Consider the following 13,883-nt stretch of genomic DNA (forward strand, 5'->3'; position numbering starts at 1 on the left):
GTTTCCGGTGATCCGCATGGAGGTGGGTGAGATGGGCACCGTGTCAATTTTGGACTCCAGGGAAGTGTGCATCTGATTGATAGTTTCTTCCATCCGCTCCACCGCAGCGAGCACCGCATCCAGTTTGCTTGCGGTTTGGTCCGCAAGTCCCTGTTTCGCCATTTTATCTTGTTTGGTCTTGATAGAAGGTAGCGGGGTTTGTGCTCCTCCCGTAACAGTCTGTGCGTGGGTGCCGCCCGACATGTGGTGTAGTATATAGTTGCAGACGTTGGATCCTGCTCAGGGTGCTCCCAGCATGACGCCAATGGGCTTGCCACGTGTCTATGCCAAGCAGGCTCGAATGGCAGACGTCCCGTAGCTCAGGGTGTCTCTGACTTATCACCCGGTCGCCGGCTACACCAAAAGAGGAAGGGGGCACCCGGGCAGATGGTGTCCAGGGGCGACTTTCAAATAGTTTGAGCGTGTATCACGAAGGTGGATTCGCGGTTGCATCACACCACCAACCAGGCGGCACTGCCACTGCCAGGAGCAACAGACATAATGCAGTGTAGGGCCTGCAGCTCTCCTCGGGAACTAGTCTGGCTCTTTCAGGAGGTTATACTGAGGAGGCCAGCCTGGAGGCGCAGGATGGGATGTGCCAGGGCTGTAGGCGCGCTGCAGCCGGGGAAGCACCAGTAGCAGGACTGGCAGAGCACGTCCTGTGTTTTCCGCAGCAGCTAAAGAGTCCTTCAAAAGCAGCCACAATCCAGGAGTCCCACAGCCAGGGGGGAACCACGAGCATCAATGGGGGCAATCACCAGCCTTCCCCCGCAATTAAAATTAGCAGCCAAACGATACAGGCAGCAAAGGTGCTCGGCACTCCAGGAGGGCAAGGGGGGGCCCAGAGAGACACAGTAAGGAACCCCGGCACAGGGAGATTCGTGGTTCACAGTGGCTCGTGCCCCCTCCCGCAGCAGTAGCCACACCTCTCCCATCCAGGGGGTTCTGGGGAGGATCGACAAGCAGGCACCCCCGTGATGGCTCTGATGGAGGCGCGCGGGTCACTGGGCAGCCCCGGAGGGCAATTCCAATGCACCTCAGGCGATCCGGATCGGTCGCCATCCCCGGCCCCGCGGGAGGGGCCAAGTCGAGGACTCCCGTAGCTCAGCTCTCCAAGATGGCAGAGGCCCCCCACGGGCCGCGGACAGCCGGGGGCCGCACAGCAGAAGTTGGGCAGAGGCAGCGCCCGATGAGAAACTCATCGGCAGTCCGGGCCTCACTGTGTGTCCCCCTGACCGTCACCGGGGTGGGCAGCAGCAGCAAGGGTGGCTGCTACGCGGGTCGATCAGCTAGCACAGGTCGCCGCAGCATTCATGGCCTTCTGGGAGGAGTCAAGCATCGGACTCCCGTGATCCAGTTCCCCAGTGCAGAAGTGGCTCGCCGGACGGCCCAGACCGGTGATCAGGCTCCAGGTAGGGCGAAATTGGCAGCGGAGCATCAGGCTTCTATTAGAGCAAGGTTGTGCTGAGCAAAAGTCCCATCAGACGACTGCAGACGGATAAATGAACCCGCTTGGAGGAGCCTCAGGCGGAGCTCTACCCCAGCACGTCTGCACCCATTGCAGTCGTGGCCACGCCCCCTATAGAGCATGCACCCTCATACAAGAACTCAAAGCAAAGTCCACAATAATAGATGGTTCTCTCTGACTACATGGATCTGAAGCTCTACAGAGACTCAGACTCAACAACGACAACATTAACAACCTTTAATGCCTTGTCACACTCTGTGAGGGTTATCCATAATGTTGTAGGAGCCACCTATGAATATTAAAGATAAGACTGAATGAGTTTCTTAACCCCATCGCCGCGGGGCTAATTTCCCCGCGGCGCGGGGAGAGGGGGCCGTGCGCGGCGCCGCCGTGCTGATGACGAGCTCAGCTCGTCATGCAGCACAGTGGCCGTGTGCTGATGACGAGCTGAGCTCGTCATGGCCACGCCCACTCAATGGAACACCCAACACAGCGGGGTAATTATCCCCGCATGGGCGTTCCGCGGAGGCCATGACGAGCTCAGCTCGTCATCAGCATGCAAGAGGCTAAGGAAAAAAAGGCTCGGTACTTAGTTTAAAATTAAAAGGTTAGCTTTGAAAAAGATAATTAACGTGAATTTTTCAGAAATGAAAAGCTATATGGGCAATGATTAATGTGAAGTTTTAAAAAATGACACGATTTAAATGAGCAAGTTGCACCAGGCAGCCATAGTTATTAGTATAGGCCTCAAGAAATGCTCAAATACTAGTTTTCTTCTAACTAGAAGTGTACTCGACATTGCTGAAATATAAACAAAGCAATTTTGAAACTTGACCTTAACATGACATGCTTAGCAATGTTCGTCATAACTGCAGAATGTACCGGTTTAACAACATTTATTATTTTACTAAGCAACATATTACTTTTAATTACTAAACTTCCTGTTTTCTCACCAGGCTTCACATAATGCTTGAATAGAATAATGTACAGTTTAAAACAGCATTTCTCATTCATGTTAATGAATTGTGTTATTTAACAGGGTTTTGCATGTTGATGTTTCTCTTCTTTAGTATACTTCATCGTGTACGCAATGAAACATTTAAAAGTAGTAGGTTAACTGTGCTCGATGCCTATGGAAAGGAGAATTATGAATCAAGGAGACTACAATGTGAGATGTCTGTAACAAACTTTGTGCTAAAACTTTGCAAGCTGAATATTATTTTGTGGGAAAGGAAGAGTTGAGCCTGCTCTCAGACGAATGCTGGATTGTATATGAGTAAGGAGAAGTCTGCTACTCAATTTGCAACATATTTTGCTTTGCTTTTTTAGTGTTGTGTTCTCAGTTACTTTCAATGCTTTTGGGTGTTCTCAGTTACTTTCAATGCTTCTCACTATGAGCCCTGATTCTCTAACATCCTAGAACCATTCCTTTGATGACGTGGCTACCGTTGCTGCTGTTCATCCCTTGCCTTACTGTTCCTTGATATTTACAGATAGCTACTGCAACTGCTTGCTGGTACTGATGAGACTCGGCTGAGTTTCAAGATCTGCTCTTCATGGGAAGTTCTCCTACTTAATTAGATGTTGAGCTTTATGCTCTAATTTCTCACTCTTTTCCTTTTAACTCTTCATGAGTTCTACTAACTTACATTCTGATACTGATGTTTAGACTAGGGATTTCAGTCCTTTATTGAACTCGCAAAAGGCACTAATTGATTATTTATTCTAACCATTCTTTTTTATGAGATTTCTGTAAACGTACTTGATTTATTGACTAATCTGAAAAAAGAGAATAAAGTAATCTTACTAATCTCTTTATGATAAATAAAGCTTTTAAAACGATTTCAAACTCTTATCATTAACTGAACTTAAAGGTGTCAATATGATTCAGCTTTTCGTGGGGAAATAGCTCCTGATTCAAAATACGGTGGCAAAGATCCATCACCTGAGGCGATCTATGTGAAGAAGCCAGTGCAGGAACGTGACTTGACCCTGTATGATGTGGTGAGGTTAAAGGCTGAACCATATTTATTTAAATTTCGCTCCTGATATGAGCTATCAAGTTTCAGCACCTCAATAATTCTCCAGGATAGGCTAGATGAGCTGTCAACACCTAGCTAATAGAAAGTGGTGATAATGTTGAGACTACAGTATGTCATCTTAATAATCACTATCTTAATAGTCTCAATAGAAATGAGGTGTAAGGTCTAATAATGGAAAAAACAGGTGCAAATACCATTTGTTTATGTTGTTCCCCATCAATTACCACCAACGTCATAGTCACAAGCAAAACCATCCCGGTACCCATCACTATTGCTATTTGCAATTCGTTTTTTTGATGCATATTATTTCCTTTGGGGTCTAACAGACCTAATTTTCAGTGAGGCTGCATTATGCAGGGCAGGAATGCAAGCCAAGGACAGAAAGTGCAGAGGGAAATTTGCAAAACTTTGAGGTTTAAAAGATGAATTTCTGACACCTGCCTATTTTACAAGTTTTATCACAGTACTTGAATTCTAATACATGTAGAATAAAAACTTGATTACATATAACATCGTTGAATATAAAATGAGTCATAAATCAAAATAATAATGGTGCTCCTGTGGGATCTTAAACTTTGTCTCTTTTCCTCCTCACACTATTTACATTATGAGGATTAGTTACATCTGGAAATCAGAAACTACAATGTGACCCTGCACTTGTAATTCCCATTTGTCTATTTCCTAGGTCAGACTCTAGTTTTGGAGCTGGATGCCACACAGTATCTAGCCAAGTTCCCTTTCTGCCTTGCTTTGTTGTGAAGAAGTTCTGTCTATTTCCGAGAGGGCTGCTTCTGCATCTATTGTTTTTCACATCCAGAGACTAATGTTTTCCTATACCTTTTTATACTTAATCTGTCTGAATGATTCTCCCATGTAGGGTGACTGTCTGTACTTACCCCCTCTCCTTTGCTGTGTCTCATGGATGTATGGATGCAGCCAATGAACCAAAGCCCTTATACAGTATGCATGGTTGTGTTTTGTTTACACCAAATGGGAGCAATGGGCTGCTGTTCAGGGACAGCCCATCTACTCCATCTCTTTTTGGTAGTGCACATTTTCAGTGCTTAATTTCAGGGGCAGCTGGTGAAGTCTAAAAATGTAATACTGAATTTGCCAGAGGTAGAGAGCACTGTGAGTGAGCGTTACTGTCCTATAGAAGGTTCGGGAGGAAAAGGAGGTTCTGCAACAAGTGGGGAACACACAACAACTTTTGCTCTTACAAAGACATGTAGACGACATTTCAGTGCTGTGTGTAAAGTGGCTTTGTTCATATTCAGACAGAGTCATAGCTGTAAGTGCTCTCATGTCATATGACCCCCCTATTAGCTGATTTTGACTCTTTAATCAATCAATCAATCCATTTGTAAAGCGCACTACTTACCCGTGAGGGTCTCAAGGCGCTGGGGGAGGGGAACTCTGCTACTGCTTGAAAAGCCAGGTCTTGAGGAGTCTTCTGAAGGTCAGCAGGTCTTGGGTCTGCCTTAGATGGGTGGGGAGGGTGTTCCAGGTCTTGGCGGCGAGGTGGGAGAACGATCTGCCAACCGGAGGTCGCTCCTTGGATGCGGCGGACTGTGGCGAGGGCGAGGTCGGAGGAGCGGAGCTGGCTGGTGGGGGTGTGGAAGCTGAGTCGTCTGTTGAGGAACGCTGGTCCGGTGTTGTGGAGTGCTTTGTGTGCGTGGGTGAGGAGTTTGAAGGTTATCCTCTTGTTGACGCGGAGCCAGTGCAGGACTCTCAGGTGGGGTGTGCGTGGTCGGTGGGTGTTGGGTCTGTTCAGGCTGTTCCCAGTGCGGTCGGCCACCAGGAGTGTCCCAGGCCGAAGGGGTGGATCCGAGGATGAGGACCTTCATATTGTCCGAGTTCAGCTTCAGTCGGCTCTTCCTCATCCATTTGGCGATGGCCTTCATTCCTTCGTGGAGGTTGGTTTTGGCTGCGTGGGGGTCTTTGGTGAGGGAGAGGATTAGCTGGGTGTCATTGGCATAGGAGATGATGTTGAGGTCATGCCCTCGGGCGACGTGGGCGAGTGGTGCCAAGTAGATGTTGAACAGCGTTGGGCTGAGGGATGAGCCCTGGGGTACGCAGCAAATGATCCCGGTGGCTTCGGAGTGGAAGGGGGGTAAGGCGGAGGCTCTGTGTTCTGCCGGAGAGGAAGGAGGTGGTCCAGTCCAGGGCTTGGGTTTCTTGAGTAAGGCGTTGATCACGGCGTGCTTCAAGCTCTCTGGGAAGGTTGCTGTCTCGAAGGAGATGTTGATGACTTTCCAGAGATGGGGTGTGATGGCTGTGCCGGCTTTGTTGAAGATGTGGTGTGGGCAAGGGTCTGACGGAGATCCGGAGTGGATGGTGTTCATGACCTTGATGGTGTCATCATCGGTGAAGTAATGTTTCCTGTATTCTCTTTTGGCTGGACTACTGTGATGCTAGTTTTCCGGGACTGCTGAAGGATTTGATTGTAAAACTTTAGGTTATCCCAAATTTGTCTGCCTTCTACACCTTAAAATGCCTCGTAGAGCACATATTAAGCCATTATTGGCAAGCTTTCACTGGCTTCTTGATCTCAACGCTATACTTTGTAAGACACTGTGGGTCCAATTCACAAAGGTAAACAGAGAACATAGTCTAACTTTGCAGCCTTCGGTATTCACAAAGGGCATTTATGAGTAGTAAAGTTAGACTTTGGTCTCAGTTTTTGTCTCAGTTAAACTTAAGACGAAAACTTACGTTTAGCTGAGAGAAAAGTCTAACTTTACTACATGTAAATACCTGATAGTCGTTAAATTAGGCTTTCATCTCAGTTTACATTTGTAAATCGGGCCTGTTGTATGGATCATAAAACCAATATTTCTACTGGTCCAGCTTATGTAAGGAGCAAATTCTGCTCCAGTCCCACTATGCATTAATCAAGATCCTACTCCCAGTTCCTTCTATTCATCTTGCTACATCGGGAGGATGTTTCCTTTCTTACAGGGGCCCACCCTATAGAACTGTTTGCCATTCTAACTGAGGTGTTCGTCCAATCACCTCAGCTTTCAGGAGGTTTCGAAAACATATTTTTTAAGTTCCTAAGATGAATCTGTTTTTTTTTGTAAATGTATTTACTGAGTTTTACACTACATACAGTGTCACCTTTGCCACAGTCCCCCGCTTCCGAAGAGCGATCTCCGGTGGCAGATCGTTCTCCCACCTTGCCACCAAGACCTGGAACACCCTCCCCATCCACCTACGGCAGACCCAAGACCTGCTGACCTTAAGAAAACTCTTCAAGACCTGGCTTTTAGAGCAGTAGCATTTCCCACCCCAGCACCTTGAGACCCTCACGGGTGAGTAGTGCGCTTTATAAATGATATGATTGATTGATTGATACAACAATTGCAACAGTAATACCTTCCAAAGTGACATGTCTACTGGTTATACAGTATGAGCAAACAGTCATGCTGCAAAACACAGATTGGTACATGGACAATGTGTTAGAATCAACAGTAATTGTGAAATACTTTTTATTGTGGACTAATGGATATCACCAGAAACAGGGGGAAACAGCCACTACCGCACGGCCATTACCACGCATTGCCGTTACAACACGGCCATTTCAATGCATATGCATTTACCATGCATGCCTTTACAACGAAAATCGCATATGCGTTTGAAATGTATTAGGTAAGAATATATATATTAGGGAAATGTTTTGTATAAAAGGGTTTAGGGTGGGTATTTTTAGGGTTTAGGGTGGTTATGGGTTTTGTTTGGGAATTGTAATTTTAGGGTTTAGGGTGGGTATGGGTTTTTGAGTGGCAAGCTTAATTTAAGGGTTCGAGTGTGTGTGGGTTTTTGGGCGGCAAGGGTAATTTTAGGGTTTAGGATGGGTATGAGATTTTGGGTGGCAAGGGCCATTTTATGGTATAGGATGGGTATGGGTTTTTGGGTGGCAAGGGTAATTTTGGGATTAGTGTGGGAATGGGTTTTAGGGTGATAAGGGTAATTTTAGGTTTAGTTGTTAAACTTCGTTTATGTGGCCAATATTGTACGTGTTGCTCACCGATAGCACAACAGTGAGAGAAAATGTTCAAAATGGCGAGCGAATGGATTGTTATCATTTTGATTTGCCACTGTATGAATTGTGAATGCACAAAAAACTAAGAGTCTGTTCTTGCTATCATTTGGGAGTAGTTTCATGTGACACGATCACGATTGATAATTAAAAATGGCCGCTCTCACTGTTGTGTTATCGGTGAGCCGAAACGCGTACGATATTGGCTGAATAAATGAAGTTTAACAACTGCACATGGCGTTGTCGTCCTTGCTGAGAGGATAAAGTGGACATATTGCATGGACCTACTCTGGTGGGAGCCCTTGAGGCTACGCGACTTTCGATCAGGTGGCAGCAGTACACGCACAAGAGTGAGCATGAAGAATTTGTTTGACGGCTGACTACCCCCCCAGCCGGATGGTGGGCTGACAACCCAAAAATCGAGAAGCAAACATCAGTGCTGGAGTGCAAAGCGACATCCAGTGAGTCGGAGGACCCGCGGAGAGACGCTTGAGCCTCCAGGTAATGCTGTGTGGAAGCAGGGGAGAGAGTAAAGTTTACTGGTGTTCTGGTGAAAGCACAATGGCACCACCTGGACTTGCTCCGTAGCGGTCGCTCCCCTCATTCCCTGCCTGACCTCCCGACTTCTCACCGCATTTACCCCTCCTGCTGACTCAGACCGCCTGCCTCAGAACAGCGCCTGGTATCTGCATACAGCGCCTGGTATCTGCAATGAGAGCGCATTGATCTCCACATAGCGCCTGGTATCGTTGCCTCATTATTCTACTGTCTGCTCAGTTACATTGTATTGCGGCGATATTGTAATAGCCTGGCAATTGTTATTTGTGATCACAGGGGATCTGTAGCACTGCTCGCACTCCGGCTCTGCCCCTGTTTCGATTCCTACATAGGCCGCCATTTTCTTGTGGTGTTTACTCGTGGCCCAAGTCTCCTCCCCGCTCCCGCCTCCCAGCTGCCCCTCCCACCCACTAGTAGAGCAAGCTCGCCCCAGTCACAATCACGCTGTGACCACCTGGACTTGCTCCGTAGCGGTCGCTCCCCTCATTCCCGACTTCTCACCGCATTTACCCCTCCTGCTGACTCAGACCGCCTGCCTCAGAACAGCGCCTGGTATCTGCATACAGCGCCTGGTATCTGCATTGAGAGCGCATTGATCTCCACATAGCGCCTGGTATCGTTGCCTCATTATTCTACTGTCTGCTTAGTTACATTGTATTGCGGCGATATTGTAATAGCCTGGCAATTGTTATTTGTGATCACAGGGGATCTGTAGCACTGCTCGCACTCCGGCTCTGCCCCTGTTTCGATTCCTACATAGGCCGCCATTTTCTTGTGGTGTTTACTCGTGGCCCAAGTCTCCTCCCCGCTCCCGCCTCCCAGCTGCCCCTCCCACCCACTAGTAGAGCAAGCTCGCCCCAGTCACAATCACGCTGTGACCACCTTGACTTGCTCCATAGCGGTCGCTCCCCTCATTCCCTGCCTGACCTCCCAACTTCTCACCGCATTTACCCCTCCTGCTGACTCAGACCGCCTGCCTCAGAACAGCGCCTGGTATCTGCATACAGCGCCTGGTATCTGCATTGAGAGCGCATTGATCTCCACATAGCGCCTGGTATCGTTGCCTCATTATTCTACTGTCTGCTCAGTTACATTGTATTGCGGCGATATTGTAATAGCCTGGCAATTGTTATTTGTGATCACAGGGGATCTGTAGCACTGCTCGCACTCCGGCTCTGCCCCTGTTTCGATTCCTACATAGGCTGCCATTTTCTTGTGGTGTTTACTCGTGGCCCAAGTCTCCTCCCCGCTCCCGCCTCCCAGCTGCCCCTCCCACCCACTAGTAGAGCAAGCTCGCCCCAGTCACAATCACGCTGTGACCACCTGGACTTGCTCCATAGCGGTCGCTCCCCTCATTCCCTGCCTGACCTCCCAACTTCTCACCGCATTTACCCCTCCTGCTGACTCAGACCGCCTGCCTCAGAACAGCGTCTGGTATCTGCATACAGCGCCTGGTATCTGCATTGGGAGCGCATTGATCTCCACATAGCGCCTGGTATCGTTGCCTCATTATTCTACTGTCTGCTCAGTTACATTGTATTGCGGCGATATTGTAATAGCCTGGCAATTGTTATTTGTGATCACAGGGGATCTGTAGCACTGCTCGCACTCCGGCTCTGCCCCTGTTTCGATTCCTACATAGGCCGCCATTTTCTTGTGGTGTTTACTCGTGGCCCAAGTCTCCTCCCCGCTCCCGCCTCCATGCTGACCCTCCCACGCTTTGCCCCCCTCCACTCTCCATTTAAGTCAGATGGTCCTACGCGCAGCTGTCGCGCCGAAGGTGTGCCAAAGGTAAGCCCGTCTACGCCCGTCCGCGCCTGGACCGCGCCCAGCGCCAGACCCCCTGGTCCCCGCCGCACCCAACCCACTAGATTCACATATGATGCCGCTACTCTCCTCGCCCTCAACCCCGGACGCGCATCACAATGTTGCTATGCCACCCCAGGATGTACTCACGGCCCATTCGCCTGCCTCTCCTGCAAGTTCAACTGCTTCAGAACCCTCACCAAATCCCCTTCCTCCTTGCACAATTCCGACTCTAACCGCATGAAGTGCATCCTGCTTAACACCCGCTCGGTCCACAGACACGCCACGGAACTCTGGGACCTACTCGACACTGCATCAACGGACATCGCCTTCCTCACAGAAACTTGGATGAACACATCATCAGCACCCGACATCGCCATAGCCATACCAGACGCTTACAAGATTACCCGTAAAGACCGCACCAATCAAACAGGAGGAGGCATCGCCATCATTCATAAGAACCGCATCAAAATCACGACCAACTCCGACGATGATATTCTCGCTACCGCAGAACATCTCCACTTTCAGATCCACACCGACCCTAGGACCACACTCAGAGGCACCCTCATCTACAGGCCTCCAGGTACCCGCACTCAATTCAGCGATGACATCACGGACTTCATCAGCCCACTTGCCCTCGCCTCCGAGAACTACATTCTTTTAGGAGACTTCAACTACCACCTTGAAAACAAATACGACAGCAACACCACCACCCTTCTGGACAACATGGCCAATCTCGGACTCAAACAACTTGTTGACACCCCCACCCATGTAGCCGGACACACGCTCAACCCCATCTTCACCTCCAGCAAGCACATCTCATTCGATCGCACCACAGCTCTCCACTGGACGGACCACAGCTGCGTCCACTTCAGCTACAAAACCACCCTTACCCACAACCGCCCACAACCTATCCCTCGAAGAAACTGGAACAAAATCACCCCCGAACAACTCCTCACTTCACTCAACCAAAAACCTCCTACCCTCTCATCGGACCCAAACCAAGCGGCCACCAACCTCAAGCAATGGATCGCCCTCTGTGCTGACGAATTAGCGCCCTTGAAAAAGCACCAGATCAAATCAACCTGCAAAAAGGCCCCCTGGTTCAATTATGACCTTAAAAAATCCAAGAAGCTATGCCATGCCCTGGAGAAATCATGGAGAAAAAACCCAACCACCGACAACATGTCCACCCTCAAAGCAGCCACCTGTAAACACCACCAACTGATTCGATCCGCCAAGAAATCTGCACTCAAAAATCGTCTCGACAACAACAATCACAACAGCAAGGAACTCTTTAACATCGTCAAAGAATTCACCAACCCCACCGCAGCATCTAACGACATCACTCCCTCCCAAGACCTCTGCGATGCGCTATCCTCCTTCTTCTACAACAAAATTGCCGACATTCACAACAGCTTCAAGAACACTCCCAGCGCTCAACCCTACCCACCCCCCTCCAATCCTGCTCCGCCATCTAACAACCTTAGCTCCTGGAACCCAACCACCACTGAAGACACCATCCGCCTAACTCCATCCACTCTGGCTTCCCTACCGACCCTTGCCCCCACCACATCTTCAACAAAGCGGACTCCACCATCGCACCCCATCTCCGAGATGTCATCAACTGCTCGTTCAACTCTGCCACCTTTCCAGATATGTGGAAACACGCCGAACTCAGCGCCCTCCTGAAGAAACCGACAGCAGACCCCTCGGATCTCAAAAACTACCAACCCATATCCCTCCTCCCATTCCCGGCCAAAGTCATCGAGAAAGCCGTCAACTACCAACTCGCCGCCTTCCTTGAATCCAATAACTCCCTCGATCAATCTCAATCCGGGTTCCGAGCCAAACACAGCACGAAACTGCCCTCATTGCAGCGACTGACGACATCCGAACACTACTGGACAACGGTGAAACAGTGGCCCTCATTCTACTCGACCTCTCTGCCGCTTTCGACACAGTCTGCCACAGCACCCTTATACAACGCCTCAGCAGCATCGGCATACAAGGAAAAGCCTTGGACTGGATCACCTCATTCCTCGCTGGGAGAACTCAAAGAGTCCGACTTCCCCCATTCAACTCTGAGCCTACTGAAGTCATCTGTGGCGTACCACAAGGATCTTCACTCAGTCCCACCCTCTTCAACATCTACATGTGTCCACTCGCCTCCTGGAAGTGCAGGTGTTCGGCGGGTGCGAGGGTGTCGTCGGTGTCGGTCGTGATGCGGATGGTGTTCCTGTGGATGATGGCGATGGCGATGATGACAACGCATCCAAAACGCGTCAGCGAGACTCATATTAGACATTCCCCGCCAAGACCACATCACCGGACACCTAAAAGACCTCCACTGGCTTCCCGTCAACAAAAGAATTACATTCCGCCTTCTCACCCACGCACACAAGGCCCTTTACAATCTAGGACCCGAATGCCTCAACACTCGACTGTCCTTCTACAAACCCACCCGACAACTAAGATCATCCAATCAAGCCCTCGCCGCTGTCCCGCGCATCCGTAAATCCACCATGGGTGGTAGATCCTTCTCCTTCCTTGCTGCCAAGACCTGGAACTCACTCCCCACTCACCTCCGACTTACTCAAAACCACATCTCCTTCAGAAAAGAACTTAAAACCTAGCTATTCGACAAACAATGAACCCCTTCCCCAAGCGCCTTGAGACCCTCTGGGTGAACAGTGCGCTATACAAATACCGAACTTGAACTTGAACTAAACGGTTGCAGTGAGAGGGCTTCCCTCTTGAAAGTTTGTTTTATTATGTCATCTACGGAAGAGGCAGCATTATTAATCTATGATGATGTTTGCATTGATGCAAATATTTCCTCAAGAGAAGATAATGCAGGAGATAAATCACCAAACTTGGGGAAACGTTTAAAACAGCTAGAAAAATTACACCGTACTGAGCTCTCAAAATGGTTGGAGTCTAAGTCATTGCAACGGTATCTGGAGGTGCAACGTGTCCCTAAGGAGCTGCGTAATATGGTAGCGCCAAGCTATGAGGAACAAAACCCTGAGATGCTTTGTGAGTGGGCAGCAAATAACAACGATGCCTTGCGCAGGATGTTTCCAATCCTTATTAAGTATGCCGATATTGACAGGCAGAGAATCCTTGGAGAAATAGAGGCAATTCTAGAAGTCTTAAGTAAAGAATCAGATCAGGATCAAATAACAAAATTCAAGGCAGAAATGAAAGAAGGGCTATGTAAACTGGAAATATCTATTAAAGAAAGAAAAGCGCAGAAGTTTCTGCGAGATAAGCAGGATTGTGCCAGAGGTCAGATCTACACGTTTGCGAAGAAGTTTGATACTATGAGAAGGCAAAATATGACCAAAGCCAGCAGACCAATGTAAGAACCGTATTCGGAAGGCAGTTTACAGAGCTCTGTAATCAATACAGATCTAAAAGAAGATGCACATGCTCTTGCAGGCAAACCAGTTCCAACAGTTATAGATGAATTTTGTTTTTTACGAGAGGAACGCTGATGTCACTTCAGACCAAGGCTTCAAACACAGACATCAAAGTCACAAAGAGGAAGGGGAAGAGGCAGAGGCACAAGAGGCAAAAAGGCGCCACCCAGTGAAGACGAAAAGAAGAGGAAAGAAAACAAGAAGTAGTGGGCAACAATGAAGCATCTATTGTCAACCTCACACAGATTGTCCTCACAAGTCAGGAAATGAAATTTTGCAATTAAGATGAAATTTTTGCCCAGAAGCTGATTTGGATTATGTCCAAACAAGGATAGATGTATTTAAGTTTGTTCGGATGCTTTTGTTCGGATGCTCAAACTAAAGAAACATTTTCTTTTGAATCCATCTCCACGGCAGCAAGCTACATCGCAGCTGCATGTAATGAATCAAGGGACATTAACAGTTGATGATATAAATCTGTTGTTGAAATTAAGAGAACTTGA

This window comes from Lissotriton helveticus, chromosome 4_1, assembly GCF_964261635.1.
Source record: "Lissotriton helveticus chromosome 4_1, aLisHel1.1, whole genome shotgun sequence".
Lineage (NCBI taxonomy): Eukaryota > Metazoa > Chordata > Amphibia > Caudata > Salamandridae > Lissotriton > Lissotriton helveticus.